General features: G+C 51.3%; 1 protein-coding gene across 1 annotated transcript in view; it reads right to left on the bottom strand.

Moving 5' to 3' along the window:
* Positions 1-15474, bottom strand: part of PTPRS (protein tyrosine phosphatase receptor type S) — a 249092-nt gene that overhangs the window by 232792 nt on the left and 826 nt on the right. The window lies entirely within an intron of this gene.

The following is a 15474-nucleotide window of genomic DNA, read 5'->3' as shown; positions in this document are numbered from 1 at the left end:
GTGTGTGTGTGTGTGTGTGTGTGTGTGTGTGTGTGTGTGTGTGTGTGAGAGAGAGAGAGAGAGAGAGAGAGAGAGAGAGAGAGAGAGAGACATACTATTTAGGACTGGTTTACATCAGAAGACTTGAATGGGTTTACCAGAACGGGTATTTACAGTTTATTTACACCCGTGAAAACTTGTAACGTAATGTAGATGCCCTTAAACCAGCTTAACACTCACTGTAAATCAGTTTAGCAAGATACCAAATTAAACTAAACTAAACTGGTTTAACCAAAGCTTAAGCCAGTCTAAGGGCATCTACATTACATTAGAGGTTTGTCCAGTTTAGCTAAATTGATTAAAAACCCTGTTCAGTTAAACCACGGCAAGTTTTCTAATGTACCCCAATCTTTACACTTGCAAACACTGACATGGAAAAAACTGAAACGGGCTGTATTATTAGTTATTTGCATCATAATAGCACCCAGAGGCCCCAGCCTCACTGTGCTAGGAGCTGTACAAGCAAAGTTGGTCTCTGCCTTGAAGAGCTCACAATCCAAGTGTAAGACAAATGATTCAACAGACAGGGGGGAGCAAGACAAGAGTGAGACCACAGTAGTCAAGGATGGAAAAATGGGACTGGCAAGGGGCATTCTGCTGAAAGGCAGGATATTACATCCCTAGCAGAGGGACCACAAAGGTATCGCCAGGATCCAGAAGGGAGGTACATACTGATGTGCCTTCCAAGCCTCAAGAGAGGCACATATCCCAGCACTTCAGTGCAGGGGCCTCTCCTCTGAAAGCCAACAGCTGGGCTCCAGTAACCCCTTGTCACCCGTCCCATTCCTCTGTAAACAAGCTGCCAGGGAAAATAAATGGTTTCTAACATGGTCATTAATTGGATTTTGGCAGAGCTCTTCCAGGGCAGTTCAGAGGAAGCCATCAGATCTAAATGGACCTGCTCATCAGCATTCAGATGCTTGAATATTTGACATTAAGAGGGGATGGAGGGGGGGGAGGGGGAAATCCAGCTAAGAGCATGAACCCCCTCTCTGCCAGTAGCGCCCCCCCCACTCCCACACAGCTACTCTGCAGAGGCAACTATGTGTGGTGAGGAACCCGCCTGCTACAATAAGTATCTCTTGTCTGTCTGGACAGTGCCCCCCTCTCCCAACCTCCACTGCAGTTCTAGCCTTCGTATCCAATAAATAAAGGTCTGGTCTATTTAGGTAACATAGCTATGATCCAACCTCTGCTGTTAGGTGCGAGCAGATTCTTTGACATGGGTGTCTTTGAGGCAGGTTGACACACACACACACACACACACACACCCCATCATCCTCACCAAGTCACCTAGGTGTCAAATTTAGATCAAGGCTACCACTAGGCCTCACCCAGCTGCAGGCGCAGGACAAGCAGACCCTTCCCCCAGGCCACGGCTGATACAAGACGTAGGCACCAAACTACCACGGTCCAACCATGTGGGCAAGGCCAGAACGGCTTGAGGGAGCTTTGAGGGGCCCCAGCAGACACTGCAGCCAGTCCCACAAACAGTGACGCCATCAAGAGAGAAGGACCCCAGAAGGAATCGCTGCAAGACAGCCGCCACTCACTCCAGCAAGCATCCTGGCCACAACTTGCGGGGTGGGGGACCCAACCACACCCAGGAGCCCAGCCAGCCACAAGGACAGCACAGCTGGAGGAACAAGAAGGCCCTGAACAACCAACTAGACATTTGCTTACTACAGGAGGACCATGTTTCTCCCCCGACTCCCCAACCTCTGTGCAGACCTCCTACTGACAGGGAGTATGCAGTGTTAATCTACAGTACACCCTGGTCCACAGGCCACCATTAAATATAGAACGTGATCCTCTTCTCCTCCAAAGTCTGGGAGTGGGCAGCAGGGGATAGCCTGTTCTGTTCATTCCCTCTGGAGCACCTGGCATAGGCTGCGGTCAGAAGACGGGATACTGGGCTAGATGGACCTTTGGTCTAACCCAGTCTGGCCATTCTTCTGTTTAGCAGTTTGACAGCTCTTTGCTCTAGGTCAACATTTGAATGCATGCCACCTAGCACCCGGGCTCCTGAGGGGTGCCGTTCCCCAGCCAAACATGTCCCCAGGGGAGCTCTGAATGTTAATCCACCGTTCGGTATTTAAAAGCTGTTCTGGAGCTCAAAGCCAACAGGCTTAGGAAAATCATGTGGCCCAACAGCCACCATATCCAGGAGCGTCAAGAGGGCAACAAAGACAGAAAATTACTTTTAGAATCCCCAAGGCTGGGTTGTTGCCATCCAGCAGTGGCTTAGCGAGAACTCGCGAACAGGGCATGCAGGACTAGACGAGCAGAGCCAAAAATAATCAGACCGAGTCCAGGCAGCTACTGCAAATATGGACGCCAAGTTAGATAAATTGGTAAGCCGAGCGAACGACACTGGAGTGGGCAATGAAAGCCTGAGAGAAGCAGATTGGAACAGACCCGGAAGACTGGTGAGAGACGGAAAATAAATAAATAAAAAGACAAGGTTTCCAGTTTACTAGGTTGTGCCGTCAAAGAAACCAAAAATCACTTCAGTTATAAAACAATCCGCACACTTGGCCACTGAGTACATGTCCAGAATATAGGGCTCATTGCCAAAGAATCAGATAGGAAAGGGAAGAGCCAGGATCATGTCTGAAGTAGTGGGCCCCACAAAACATTACACTTCAGCTGGGAAAAGGAAGCTGGTTTGTAACACACCCCGCTTGTTTGTGGGGTATAATTCCAGGACTTATGAAAGAATTTTTTAAAGTTGTAATTGATTCTTACAATTATCTTTATATTACAGTAATATCTAGAGACCTCAACCAAGATCAGGGCCCTCTTGTGCTAGCACTGCCCAGACAGCAAGAGACAGGGCCTGCCTCACAGAGCTGATGTTTTCTAAGCAGAAGTCAGAGTGGTAGGGGACGAGCAGACAGAGAAGTGATTTGCCCAGGGTCACACAGCAGACCACTGGCAAAGCTGGGCAGAGAACTCAAGTTTCCAAACGTCTAGACCAGCGTGTGATGCATTAGATCAGGGGGTCTCAACCTTTTTCTTTCTGAGCCCGGCGCAACATGCTATAAAGACTTCACAGCCCACCGGTGCCACAACATTTTTCTACATATAAAAGCCAGAGCCAGCATTAGGGAGCAGCAAACAGGGCTACTGCCCAGGACCCCACATCACAGGGGGCCCCACAAAGCTACGTTGCTCAGGCTTCTACTTCAGCCCTAGTTGGCAGAGTTCAGGGGCCTGGGCTTCAACCCCGCATGGCGAGGTTTCGGCTTTCTGCTCTGGGCCCCAGCGAGTCCAACACTGGCCCTGCTTGGTGGACCCCCCGAAACCTGTTCACAGCCCCCCAAGGGGCCCCGGACCCCTGGTTGAGAACCACTGCATTAGATCACAATCTCTAGATTAAAGTCAAAGCACTGAGATCCTCAGACAGGAGGGAGTAAGGTTCAGTAGTAAAACTGGAAGGATCTGACACTCATTCACTTTTCACCAATATTTTACATTTTCACTCTGCTTAGGCAGTGAAACTAGACTGGTCAATTTCACAACTGCGCATGATCACTTTCACTATTTGATTTCTCATGATGCATTTGGGCTTCCCATGCAGCCTGGGAATGTTTGAGTTCTCCCTACCTTCTCCCTCCACAAACTCATGGTCCATGGTTATTTGTGGAATGCTTTTTGGTTTTTAAATCACGTAGAGATTTATAAGTTCTATCAGGTTTAGTAACACTCTTTAGACTCAAAATTCATGGGTAAATAATTACATAACAGCAACTGAATAAACTCTCTCTGCCACAGATCTGGATTGCGGACGTGGTTAGGGCTGGCTTCACTGTACCTTACCCTGCAGTCTTGTAATTGCTACAAAATTATGTGTTAATTAGAAACGAAGGTTCGGGATACAATCCATATGCTGTGGCGGGCCACAGGAGATCACTCCAGTGGACAAGCTATGTTTCAGCTCCCTGCCCACTCAGTCCCCAAACAGCATGGAATAGTGGATGAACAGCTGTGGAAGCCATATAAATTTACTTTATAGGAAGCAAAGTAGTTAGATCAAACTTGTACAGTTGCATCGGGTTAGGTAGATTTTTTTCAGAATGTTGAACCTACAAGGGACACAAGACAAGCTAGCACCGTAAGGATTCCCATCCAGATGCCCATCTATAGCTAACCCCACGCTTATCGTCGTCTCAGCCCGCTGTGTGGTGTCAAATTGTTAGTTTATTTAAGCCACCTGGTCCAAGTGCTTCAGGGCGCCCCTGTTGGGTTAGGCCACACGAGCCCGGTAGGCTGTAGGACCAAACACTGCATTATGCTGCAGTGAACTAGGCCATTCTTCATCATTACCTGCCAAATCAGGAAAATTGGACTTTGTTGTCTTACCACCACTAGGTGATTAACTCTGCGCGTCAAGCCTAAGACTGGATTTGGAGAAGGTCCAGTTTGCACCTGATTTGGGATATTTGAGTCTGTCTGTGCCAAGCCTCCTGAACAGACCTGGGAGGGGAGCAATGAATCCTAAACCATCCCTTTCCCTAAATACCTTTTAAACAGGGACCTGGGACAGTGCCCTGAATCAATAACAATGTATCAGATGCTCTAATGACCTGCCTAGCTGGACATCTGAGATCTCTTTAAGCCAGGTGACGATAAAGACAACAGAATTAAGCGTGCATTTCACTGCGACACGTCACACTACATGAAGAAAGGGATATTTTCCCCTAAAAAAAAAAAAAACCACATCTGAATGTTATTTGTTGCCATTGAGAGAAAAAACAAACCCCTTCTCCTTTAGAACACAAGCTGCATTCAGCCACTCTTCCGTACCGGACTGAGATGGTTAAATTTTAAGTTCCTTGGAGCAGGGACCGTCTTTTTGTTGTGTTTGTACAGCACCTAGCACAGTGGGGTCCTGGTCCATGACGGGGGCTCCAATAATAGAAATAATCAATACATAGATGCTAGGGAAATGCAGTCTCACCGAATTATCTTAGAAGGGGTTTACAAACCTTAGCTAAGACTTACCCCTACCGCTGCAAGGCTGGTAAGCGTTAACCCCATTTTACAGATGGGTTTACCGACACCCAGAGAGGCCGAGTGACTTGCTGAAGTTCTCACAGTAAGCCAGTCGGGAACAGAGCCCAGGAGTCCTGACTCCCGGTCATCCTGCCCTAGCCTCTAAATCAGACACCCCTTTGGCAGAGCAGGAAGTTCAACCCAGGAGCCAGTCCTGTCAATCTCCTGCTCTACCCACTGACCACACTGCTTCTCAGTGCTCACTACTCCGCCTGCCTCCTCCTAATAGTGAAGATTAAAACGCAACTGTTCTATAAAGTCGATTTTTCACACACATATTCTGGCCTGCTCACAGTCTCCTTCCCAGGACACTTAACTGGAGTCGGTTAGCAAAGCAAAGCAGGAGTATTATTTCAATCCGAGGCACCTATTACTCCACTAGAAAAACGTATGCCTTTCCCCTTGTGAAATATGGGACCGCGCTGCACACAGGAAAAAGGAAAGTGCCAGCAAACTCATTGGTTAATAAATCAATCTGGCAGGGAACAATTAACAGCTTCCAATAATCAATTAGGCAGGAGCAGCAATTCTCTCCCATCCAGCAATTGATCTGAAATATGGCCCCTTTTGTAATTACCGCCAGTCGGGTCTGTTTCGGAACAGTGCCCGTCCAGCTAATGGCTGCAGGCTTGGCAACCCACTTCCAGACGCACTGAGAATCAGGCCGGGGGGTGGGTGGTCGTTGCTCACACATCACAGCTTGACCCCAAGCCAGGCCTTATATTGCAACAGCAAAGGGAGACATGAATGCAGGGGACTGGCATTCAGCCTCCTGTTTAGGATCAAGGCACTCCTGGAAGCCAGGCAAACATTTACAGCAGTACCTTGCATTTCTCTTTGGATTTCATCCGAGGATCTCAAAGCCTTTCACGAATGTAAGTAAAGCTCCCCGGTACCTCGTGGGTAAATAAGTTACGCCCATTTTGGGGCGTATGAGGAAAGTAGAAGCAGGGGTAAAACAAGCAACATGCCCAAAGTCACACAGCAAGTCAACAAGCAGGTTGTGATTAAAACCAGTGCTCCTGGTCCTGTGCTTTCGCCACCAGACCATCCCTCCTCCAAGGCAGGTACACATGCAGCTACACAGGAACATATGACAGCAGCCCATGCAAAACACCGGATATCGACTGCAAACAAATGGCACTGCGAAAATGCAGGAAGCAAAATGCTACGTCCTAGTCCCAGGAACACCTAGAAGTAGTTTTGGGCCCAGCAGGGAATGACCAATTGCTTCCCACAACCACACTCCAGACAGGCTGCAAGAAAATCAATCATTTTGGCCCCAAGCACAAAACGATCCTCCCTTTGGGGTTCGATGCAGCCTCCATGGGGTTCACAAGAAGGTAATCAGAATGATCCCTAACTAGAAAGTCATCTTCTCCCTCCCACCCTGAGCCAGCACTTCTCCGAACGCGGAGCACTGGAATTCACTGTACTTGGAGGACATCCAGCATCTGAACAGGGGAAGGAAAAAGGTGGACACCCACTTTCTCTGCCTTCATCCCCCCTTCCAGGCAATAAGGCTGGGGAGGAGGGATGGCATTGGAGCACCCAGGTGGAAGGAAAGAGAATGGAAAATATCTTCTCTACCACCTCGACATGCACACACCTCCCCCCGCCTCCCCCGAGGGACCGGGAAAAGGAGAGGAGCGGTTGGCTAGTATGGTCCCACCCAGCACAAAGAGAAGCAATAATGAGTCGTGCCGAACGCAGACTAAGGATGGTTATAATGCTAAGCTAGGACTTGAGACCTAGGCTAGATTCCCAGCTCCGCCACAGACTTCCTAGGTGACTCTGGGAATGTCACTTAACTTTCGGCTCGTCCTCTGTAACATGGGGCTAACAGCACTGCCCCACCTCACGGGGGTGCTAGCATTAAAGACTGCAAGGTGCTCGATACTACACACAGAAGTATATTAAATAGAGCAGATACAAGAGGACACCACCCAGGCAGGGCACCTGCCCAAAGACGTGGGTCTGTGACGAGATGGGAAAGCAAGCGAGGGGGTGGGAAGTGGAAAAGCTGAAGGAGGCAGCGTGGGATGGGGCAGCGCTCCCCGCAGGAGATGGAGCACACTGCTCAGAGCGGAAAGGCTGCCCTGCCTCCCAGGCGTTTGCACCCAGAGGCTTTTCACATCCTACGCTGATGTTCTCGCCTATCAATCCTGCAAGAGTGCTGAACGCAGGAGGCTCCTCCTCCTCCAGGATTCATTTCCCAGAGCCTCCGCCCTCCCCACCAGTCCAGGGGGACCAGAGACCTCCTAGCTTTAAAGTCACCAAGTCCACAGCTCTCCCCCATGGGCTTAGTGAGCCAGCATCTGCTTCTCACAGTCCCAGTCTCCTGGTGATGGGGAGGGAAATGGAATTAAACACACAAGGTTATCCTTGTGGCCAGTCATTTCTATAGCACCTGCCAGCTCAAAGCATCCAGAGCATATGCCTACAGAGGCACTGAACATAGGCACTGACTCCGTGGGTGATCCGGAGCTGGAGCACCCACGGGGAAAAATTAGTGGGTGCTCTGCACCCCCTGCCCCACCTCCTCCCCTGAGTGCACTGGGTCCCCGCTCCTCCGCCTACCTCCCAGCGTTTCCCACCCGGCCACCGCCAAACAGCTGTTTGGCAGCATTAGCACGCTCTGGGAGGGAGAGGAGCGGGAACGTGGCGCACTCAGGGGAGGAGGCAGGGCCGGGGCGGGGATTTGGGGAAGGAGTTGGAATGGGGGCGGGGCAGGGGTGGGAAGAGACGGGGCGGGGGCTCATGGAAGGGGTGGAGTGGGGACGGGGGCAGAGGGAGGGTCAAGTCAGAGCTCAGTTTGTCAAGTATTCAGCTGAAGGAACAGACACGTACAAGCCATTGAATTCCACCTCCCAGCACATGCACCACGTGGGTTCCAAGGTGTGACACTGAGTTCTGCACCGTGAGTCACTGGTTAATTTGCACCCTCTGAGAAATGAAAAATTGACTGTTTTTACAGTTTCCCCCTGAAGCTCCTGAAACATGGTTCAGAGCAGAGGATGAAAAACAAGAAGCGAATCCTGTTAACTCCATCTCCAGAGCATTTTGCTTTGTGTGGCTTCAAGGCGAATGTTGCCACAGCTGCTGCAGTGCTAGATTGATTGGCTACCTGATGGTCAGTCCCATGCTTGATGGCAACCCGCAGCTTGTAGCAGCCACCATCCCCAAGGCATTCCATATCCATCTGCCTCCCAGCACCGCAGCCAGCATCACGCCAGGGGGAGCAGCTGGTATCCCCCCCCAACGCACCCAAAGTTCAATGTTCGGGCCCGGTGACACGCACAGAATCCACCTCTTAACAGATCAAGATCATGTATTTCATTCAGAAATCAAACCCCACTCCAGCCTCTTCTCCGGATTAAAGAGCATTTTACCACCCGCATCCCGTCAGCAGCCCTTCACTGGATGTCTCCTACAGAACAATCAAGCAACCCCGTGGCTTTTGCGAACAGGGGTGGATGATATTCAAATTTGATGTGACTCAGTGTTTAAGATTCAACCCTCCCTGCCTATGCAAATCCAGACACTGTGCCGGGTACCATCTCCTTGGTAAGATAAAGTTGCCATGTCAGTGGGGTTTTTTGGGTCAGACTCTGCAGGGGGCTCATCGCCCTCAGGGTAAAGGGACGGGCACAACGTCACCAAGACATTGGAGGTACTTTTCACAGACACCCCCTGCTTATCTTGCAAGCGGGTCAGGCTGGAGCTGTGCTCTACCACTGTTTCAGCTCCGAGTGCAAATTAAAAAGCACACACACACACACAAAGCAAGATGGGTAAAAAGAGAGAGAAATGGCATTGGGAAGCCCCATCAATAATTTCTAGACATAGGGGACACAACGGGAAGATGCTGCCTTTTATCCTTTCCCTTTGGAAAAGTTAAAAAAACAACACACACACACACACACACACACACACACACACAGTGCAGTCTTCCTTTCTATTCAGCTAGCCAGCAGGCTGCAACTCCTCTGACAACCCCACTTCCCTGGAGGGCTCAGCTTCGCCAGGCACAGAGAGGGGAACCCAGCTGTAGCTCTTAGCAAGAGAAGGCAGTCAGAAGCCAGGGAAGGAGGGTAAACAGGCTTTTAGTGCCCAGTGCTAGGCAAGCAGCAGTGGCAAGTCCATTGGAAGGCAGATGCAACCGCTTTAAACCAAGGGGGGGGAGGGATTCAGCTGTTGGTGGAAAATGTAAACCGCTCATGCTGAAAACACAGGGGGGGGGGGAGGAGGCAGGGAAGGACACACACAGAACCAGGATCAGAAGCCAGACAGTGCAGGCAGCATCTCTGCAGGGTTGATGAAAACCATTTTCCTTTTAGAGATGCTTGCCCCGGTTCTCTTAGCATTTGTTCCTAGTTCCTCATCGCCCTTGGAACAAAGCATGGCTGCATGTTAATGTTTTATACCATTATTCTAACAGCAACGCCAACGACTAAAAGCAAGAGCAGTTCCTTGCAGAGCAGGAGACGCTACACTCCCTGAATACTTGGATGGCTCTGCAAAAAAAACCAAACAAAAAAAAAACTAATAAAAAACCCCAAGCCAAACACACAGACTCTACATCCTAATATTTTCAATTGGTTTTGATTGATTCTGTAAATTGTGCTTTAATGCAGTCAGGAGAAAATTGCTCCAAGCTGAAAACATTAAAGCATTGTCAATTATCCCCCAAACACGTTAGGTTTACTTCTCTTCGTTTATAGTACATTCCTCTGCTCTGCATTGGTAAGACACAGGCATCACGGATGTAACAATAGGCTTCAGGGATCCAAGAGTCATCAGAACTTACATTTTTCCCCCCACAGTAAACCAGAGGTTTTGTATAGTCCTGTCTTCTGGGGCTGGGACAGAGGCAATTCCCCTCCAAACCAAGACACCAGAAGCACCACTAAAAGCAGAACCATAATTTCACTTTGCCCTTCTCATCCAAGGATCAGAGCACTTCAGAAACGTGGACTGATTGTCAGCCCTCCTCTCGGCCGTGGTAGCATCGCTCGGATACACCCACTTTACAGATCTGGCGCAAGGCAGAAGCAACTTGCTCAAAGTCACACTGGGAGTCAGTGGCCGAGCCCAGGATTCCAGAGGCTAATGAGACAACTGCACCTCCCAGAAGGAGGCTGTCGTTAAGGAAGGGAACCAAATACGAGGGTTTGGCTGACAATATGCAGCCCAGAGGTAAAAGAAGATCTATTCACTCATCAACTGCTACTGCTCCCACCCCAGCCCCCAGACTTTTATTGGAAAGAAGAGATTCTCTAATACATACCGTACCTTCCATCTCACACCCAGCTGCTCCACCACAAACACAACGGAAGCCGGAGCATTCTCTTAACAGGGTTCAATTTCAATTCCAAGAAAAAGGGATAAAGCACTTAATGGATGAGGTCTCAGCTCTCCCCTTCCCCACCAACACTTACAGAGAGAGCACACACTCACTACACTACACGCCTGAGGTCCCAGCCCGGTAAAAACCCTGTGCTGGCAGGATCCAGGATGGCCATGGATTGGGATGTGGCATTAGCTCGAAAGTCATGCCGCTCGCTGCGCCCAGCCATCTTTGCAGCTCAGAATGCTTGGATGCCAATTACCTTCTGCCCCCTCACCCACATGGCCCCAAAAAAGCCAATTACTATTTCCTTAAAGATCGGGGTTTCTTCAGCCCCAGAACTATACGGCACGTAACAATACAACAGACCGACAGGGGATAATGTAGAGGGCAAACAACCTCACACAAAGGAATAAAAGATCTTGAGCACCAGGGATATGGGGGGTTCCCTTAACGAGAAGACACGACCCTAATACTCTCTTCCCCTCCTCCCCATAGCCAGTCACCGTCACATGCAAAAGCAAGACGACGCACCTGAGAGCCATCCTTCTGTGCGGAACTGACAGAGAAGAGGGTATTTTTTAATCCATCGGCGTTTCCAGTTGAACACCACAGACCGATGTCGTCTGCAGAGTAGGTACGACCGGAGGCAGGCCCAGAGACCTTATCCTGTGATAAATCCATTTGGTTCTGACAATATCCTACCACTCAGTCCCCTCAAAACTCCAGATCGTTTTACTCATCATCTGGCTGCATCCAGCAGCTCCCCCCACCCGGCCACCCCACCCACGCACCTAAAAACAAAGGGGAGCCACTGGAGTGCCAATTGACATGCAGTGCATTGCTGATGAAGAGAGGCGGGGGGGGGGGGGGGAGTCTTAAATCTTCAATACAAGAAGCTAGAGAGGAATTGGTTCTGCTGTCAGAAGAAGAAGTTAGTTTTCGAAGTAAGTGAAGCGGGAAGACGGGTGGAATCATCTCCCCGTGATGACGCAATGATTTCCCCGTGATGCTGCGAGTCGAGGCCATAGCATCTCTCTGCCTACTGCCTCACTTTCCTAGGCGGTTTCTCATCCCCCTCCGCCCCCTTTCTGCACATTGCACCTAATTATGCCAATCCTCCATAGGATTAGAGCACCATTAGACACAGCAGGTAGAAATCCTGTTACCAGGGGTGGGGGGGGCAGCTTCAGACTACAAAGCTGCAACTTGGCTCTGAGATATTGTAATTGTCACCAGTCGCCTGTCTCCCTCCAGAATGGTATGTCACCCACCCACCCCTTTGGAGAGGCACAGTTGCACTACTGTTATAATCTGGGTTTCCGATACCAAATGACACTGTAAAAATCCAGGTTTTGTAACCTGGGCTTCGGGCACCTGTAACTCTGAGCCTTTGTTAATTTTATTCTGTTAGATCCCACCTTGCAGGTGGCTGTAATCCTAGAAGAGCGTCACCAGTTGCACTTACTTGCCTCGGATTTGTGTGTATGTGTATACACACACACACACTGCACAATACCTTTTTTAATGGACCCTATGCAAATGCCTGTGCCCCTTTTCTGACTCCCAATTGGACTGTAGACTCTCTCTCTATTAACAGCCATCTGAGATCTCAAACACCTTTGCAGTGAGCAAGCACTGACACAGAGCATCACACACCTGTTAAAAACCAGGAATATAAAAAGAGCCTGGATTCCCAGAACCCATTAATAACCCCCTTGGCTGAAGCAGCAAGTGCTTAATAGGGGAGAGATTTGACCGTTTGCCTCATTTCCCCCCCAAAAAGGGCTGCCCAAATCAATCAGGTGTTTTAACAGTGTATGGCTAAAACCGGAGGCCTCTCCCAGGGATGCTGGTGTCACACCCAATTTCCGTGAGATTAAAAAACATGACTCAAAAGCCACACACACGGGTCTCTCTCAGATCCGGAGCAGAAACATGAATGCAGCTTGGATAAAACTGACTATTTAGTAGAATATATACGGTAATCAAAGACCACCACCCCCCCCAAGCCCAAACGCTAGAAGGTCTGGCAATCACATCGACTCAGCACCAGGGAAATCCAGTGGAAGGCTGGCTACACGGACAGCCAGCCTGAATGAACCAACTTGCCAGCCGAGGCTTTTCAGACCCTATGCACAGGTGCAGCAGCAGGTAAAATACACCAAGCAAACAGTAGGTTATTTCTCCGATTGAAGGAGAGAATGCTGATCTCCACAGAGCCAGCCTAGAGGGAAGGGTCAGTGGGAAGCAGATTAAGCTCTCTTATTCAGGGCTGGAGATAACCAAATCCCAATTCCAAAGAGCGCAAAGCTCAGCCGGGGCCCCTCTCAGCCTGTGCCATGTCCCCTTTCCTGTTCAGTTAAGCCATGCCAAATAAATACATGAAACCCAAACCACAGAGAAAGTAAAAAGTGCAATCGCAAGAAACCCCAGTTGTGGTTTAATGAGAAACCAAACAGCAAGAACAAACGAAAAAAGGAAAGCCAGAGCCGGAGACGCAGCCACCGAGCTGAACGGAGACCCAGGACGCCCCCTTGGGAACAATGCAATCAATCCAAACACACCCAGCGAGCAGTTTTCAGGAAGGCTGGAGGGAGGGATCCATGTTCCCACCCCAGCCCTCGGGCAGCACGATGAACCGTATGGTGATTTAGGAGGTGGCCACACAACGTAACTAAAAAGATAACAGGAAAGATGGTGGCGGTTTCCACCGAGCGTGCCGATAAGAAATGATACAACTAGGGAGGGTCCTACAAGTCACACGGAGCGGCGATGAGCGAGGGCGACCGTTCCAAACGAGCGGAGGAAACGAGGCTCTTCGGACGCTGCTTACAGGGGTAAAAGGCAGGGGACACACAGCAGCAGCCCCTCTGTTAAAAGGCGAACAAGTGACTTGGTTTCACATCGAGAGTTTATGCTTTTCAAAACGTTTACTGCTCCAGCCCCCAAGTTAAGCAGCATCTACACCGAAGTGAGACGTCAGGGTTATTTCTCCATCTCTTATGTGATTCGTTCCCTTTTCCTGGACACGGCTAAGCCATTTGTGGCTTATAAAGGTACTTCAGAGGAACAATTCCCCCTCCTTTTGAAATACACCAGATACCACATATTATTAAACTACCCATTGGGGAGGAATATCACCCCAAAATCTCCTCTAAGAAGGGATTTTTCTCACACACACCCCCCCCACTTCAGGTGCCTGGGCGCGTACCATGATTTTTTGAAGCCACCCTCTGATCAGCAAAACGTACAGGTCATTTACAATGCCTCTGGGGAGAGGAGAAATGGAGACCAGGCTTGGTGTCTACGTGACGGAAGGAAAGCTGTGGTCTGTGGCAGTGACAATACATGCTTGGGAGGGGGTAGAAAAATCACACAGGAGAAGGAGACCTACTTGTGCACATGATGGCATGAGCTACGTGATGCCACAATGGGACCCAGGAGCAGTGGTGGCACTAGGTTTAAGCAGATTAAGCAATTGCTCAGGGCCCCAGGCAGCCCCGATTTAGCATTACCCCCAAAATACTGTTCCTCTCTTTTAATGCGGACCAAACAAGTGTGTGGCCATGTGCCGGGCTGCTGTATTTTTTGGTTCATGGAAATAATGCAATTAATTTTTTTAGGGGGCGGGTGAACGGTAAAAGGGGCCAGGACCCCCAAAATATTCCTGTTTAAGGCCTCCAGTGGGCTAACATCACCTCTGCCCATAAGGCACAGCCTGCAAGGAGGTGCGGGGAACACAATGGGACACACGCAACAAGCCAGGGTGCCCTATGAGGGTGCAGTCCTGCCGAGCAGGGGCAGGCCACCAGCCATAAGAGGCATTAGACACGGGAAAGGCATCGCCATGGGGGGCAACATGTCCACACAACCAGAGCACGGCGGGCAGCGGAGCTCACAAGGCAGCAGGTAAGCTGAGCAGGATGTTTGGTGCCCAGGGGAAGAGGCGCCGAGTCAACAGAAGGGGGCAGGATGCCCACAGGCTGGGGAGCAAAGCCGGGCGCTGGCGCCTGTGCGTGGAAGCTGGAACGTGGGGGACAGGCTGGGCTATGCACATCCTGGGCTGGAGGAGGGCTGTTGCTGGAGGGGGGAGGCTGCTTCGCTGTGCAGAGAGGGAGGAGAGCGGGGCAGCAGGGAGAAGCAATGGGGAGATCCTCAGGACTGGGGGGCGGGGGAGGCGAGGAGGGGTTTCCCTCGTGGGACTTCTCCACAGACCTGAGGCATGGCAACCTCTCCCAGCAGCATCGCCTGTAGCAGTCAGGGAGCTGGGAGGAGCTCCTTGGCAGCAGCCTCCTCCCTGGTACCCAAGTGCAACGCCTGCCAAGGATGCAGCTCCCCACCCCAGCCAGCGCAATGGCCGGTTGCACCAGCGGCGCATCTTCAGCGCCCCGATCGGCGCGAGCCCGGCTGCCGCCTCCTCCTCCCCCCCCCCCGCCACGGCCGGGTCCCCAGCGGAGCCTCCCCTCCCTTTGTATCCAGCGTCTGGCTGTCCCCAGCGCATCCTTCCCGAGCCTGCCAGAGCGAGCGCCCCGGAGCCTCCCCTGCCCGATGCAATCGACTCCTTCCCCGGTGCAACCCCCCCGGGACTCGGCTGCACCCTCAGCCCCCGGGGAACCCCCCCCCCCCCCCTCCCTGCGTCCTATCCGGAGCGAACCCCCCGATGCTTGCGCGCAATCCGTCCTGCCGCCTCAGTTACACCCTCATTGCAACCTGCCTCCTCCCCCACTCCCCAGCACAGCCCCCTCCCCCACTCCCAGTGCAAGTCTCACCTCCACCCACTGCAATCTGGCCCGAGTTCAATCCCCCCCCCATCCAGAGCTCGGGCGCTGCCTGATCCTGTCCCCAACGAAGCCCCTCCCCACTTCTTCATTGCAACCTGCCTCCCCCTCCACGCCACTGTAACTCCCGATGCTCCGCTACAACCTGCCCACTTCTGCTCCATTGCACCCTGGCCCGCACCCTTAGGGCTCCATTGCCATCTGCCCCCCCCGCCCCCCCCCCCCCCCCCCCCCCCCCCCCCCCCC

The sequence above is a fragment of the Terrapene carolina genome, unplaced genomic scaffold (genome assembly GCF_002925995.2).
Source record: "Terrapene carolina triunguis isolate 2854851 unplaced genomic scaffold, T_m_triunguis-2.0 Scaffold194, whole genome shotgun sequence".
NCBI lineage: Eukaryota > Metazoa > Chordata > Testudines > Emydidae > Terrapene > Terrapene triunguis.
The sequence above is the reverse complement of the archived record's forward strand: the minus strand, read 5'-3'. Positions and strand labels throughout refer to the sequence as shown.